General features: G+C 33.8%; 1 protein-coding gene across 3 annotated transcripts in view; it reads left to right on the top strand.

Moving 5' to 3' along the window:
- The window catches only part of dnah2 (dynein, axonemal, heavy chain 2), a 58,717-nt gene extending 56,506 nt beyond the window's left edge, over positions 1-2,211 (top strand). For 2 of the 3 annotated variants that reach the window (XM_072913245.1, XM_072913246.1), the window contains one exon: positions 1-2,210. This exon is cut by the window's left edge and continues 992 nt beyond it. The gene's annotated coding sequence lies outside the window, so the exon portion shown is untranslated. The other variant, XM_072913244.1, reaches the window with a different exon arrangement.
- Positions 2,212-2,622: the final 411 nt, after the last annotated feature.

The raw sequence follows: 2,622 nt of genomic DNA, 5'->3' as shown, positions 1-2,622 counted from the left end.
AGAAAAGCTGATCTGGTCAAGTTTGACATTCTAATTGATTTATTGTTCAGTTAAGTATTTGCATGAATTTACCTCTTGATTTGATGAGTTTTGTCTGACGAACTGTGTCCAAAATAACATGTCTTCCAGGGTATGGACAGTCGTACGATGTTTTAATAGTGGACTTTTTAACCAGCTGAGAAGTAACAAAGAGGATAATAATTGCATAAAGATGTCAAAAAATTCCTGGTATGTTTTTTTCCCCCCATTTAGACAGCCCTCGCAATACATCTGCTAAAATGTATGATCAGCCAACTAACAAAATTGAGTTGTAAGAATGATCTTTATTTCTTTAGTCAAAATGTTCATGTGCTTGCACTTAAAGGGAACCTGAGATGATTCTAATGTACATTTAACACATTTCCTGGTCTTATTGGATATGCTTTGCTGTCAATTTTCATTCAGTGTCACATTTATAACCTACTTAGTGAATATGTATCTGAGCAATATTTAATGGTATTGCAAGAATTTTGCCTGTTATTCACAATCCCAAAAACAAGAACTTGTGTTTCTTTTTTTTATGCATTCTAATTTGTAATATGTGACAACTACAAGGTGCTATAAATGCAGCTAATGGGAATACACTATTCCACCCATAATACCCATCCAAAAACTGCAAACAATACTCCATTTACATCTTGTGAGCTAAATATTACCCAAGTATTAGCGATATTTTGTTATAATTTCTAAATCAGGCAAACTACTTTTAGCGACGTCGTGATCACAGAGAGATACAGCTGTGGTCTGTATGGGCCTCAGCGATACTCAGCTGTAGTACACTTTTCCACCACTTGTGGCAGTAATGACAATATCACACAAAGAAGAAGAAGTCTGGAACTAAAAAATCAGAAGTTTCTTGATCACAAAAATTATGACTAATGTAGAGAAGCTGTATTTTCATTTGCACTTTTTTATTGACAGTTTATTGAAGAAACTTGTATTTTTTATTTTTTATTATTAATGTAGTAAGATTTTTTTTATTTTAGAGCTGCATGTGTGTATGTAAATGTATTTTTTTAACCTTATGTAGAATATTTGGTTAGAATTAATTTTTTTATTCAGCCAGACCTAAGCCTTGATACTAATCTTTGTGATTAACACATGGTTTCATATCATTAAATAAGGTTTATCCTGTTAAAGTACTGTAGGTTAGATATAATTATTGAATACAATTAAAATCAAGAGTAAGATTACTAGTGTTAATATTTGAATGGGTCTCGGGCCCCTCTGTAGTGGAAATGTTGGACCTTGAAGTCAAAAAGTTTAAGAACTTCTGCCTAAGCTTATGACTTACTGAGATGCTGCTGTTGCATCACCTCTAAATTGGTAAGAGTTAATTCTGGATTATAAATCATGCCGCTAACCAGGACCTTAGGATGTGGCCATAAACCGAAAAGTTGGTCAACTTTGACAATTTCGACTCAGATATGGTGAGAAACACACGAAAAAATGCTTGTTTGCAGCACTGATTTGTTAATTTTTTTATTTAGTTATTTTTTTTAACCTGCGGTAGGATTATGATTAATTCTTCACCCTAACGGTAAGATATAAACATCCCATTAGGTATCCCACAGAGAGCAGTTATTGTACAGTAAGTGATTGTTGTATTTTGTATTTCTTGTTTAGCACTTCGCAATACTGCTGCATGATACTTATGCATGATGCACAAAAGTGTTGTTAAGAGAAGAGTGAAAGTTGTAATGAGTCTGTGAAATTACCCTGCAGCCGTATGCTTAAAATGAACAAAATACATAAATATTACATGTTATTATGAACGTGTCTGTTACTACACTATTTATATAAATTGATGTTGGAGGTTTTTGCATATTTTTTATAGCGCTTTATAGGTGGAATAGAGTGACTCCCTTTGGCTCCGCTGTTAGCTGAGTTTTGCTAGCGTTTATTTACTAGGTAGAATGCATAAAAAAAAACAGAAAAGCATGTGTCCTTGTCTTACAAAAAGAAGGTGAATGATAGGCATTTTTGGGGGGAAAAAGTGCAGTTTTCCTTTAAATACAGTAAATAATTACTTTCATAAATACTATCGAAATATTTGTGGCAGCAATAGTACAAACCCCGTTTCTATATGAGTTGGGAAATTGTGTTAGATGTAAATATAAACAGAATACAATGATTTGCAAATCATTTTCAACCCATATTCAGTTGAATATGCTACAAAGACAACATATTTGATGTTCAAACTGATAAACATTTCTTTTTTTTTGCAAATAATCATTAACTTTAGAATTTGATGCCAGCAACACGTGACAAAGAAGTTGGGAAAGGTGGCAATAAATACTGATCAAGTTGAGGAATGCTCATCAAACACTTATTTGGAACATTCCACAGGTGAACAGGCAAATTGGGAACAGGTGGGTGCCATGATTGGGTAAAAGTAGATTCCATGAAATGCTCAGTCATTCACAAACAAGGATGGGGCGAGGGTCACCACTTTGTCAACAAATGCGTGAGCAAATTGTTGAACAGTTTAAGAAAAACCTTTCTCAACCAGCTATTGCAAGGAATTTAGGGATTTCACCATCTACGGTCCGTAATATCATCAAAGGGTTCAGAGAATCTGGA

Source organism: Nerophis lumbriciformis, linkage group LG05, assembly GCF_033978685.3.
Source record: "Nerophis lumbriciformis linkage group LG05, RoL_Nlum_v2.1, whole genome shotgun sequence".
Taxonomy (NCBI): Eukaryota; Metazoa; Chordata; class Actinopteri; order Syngnathiformes; family Syngnathidae; genus Nerophis; species Nerophis lumbriciformis.
The sequence above is the reverse complement of the archived record's forward strand: the minus strand, read 5'-3'. Positions and strand labels throughout refer to the sequence as shown.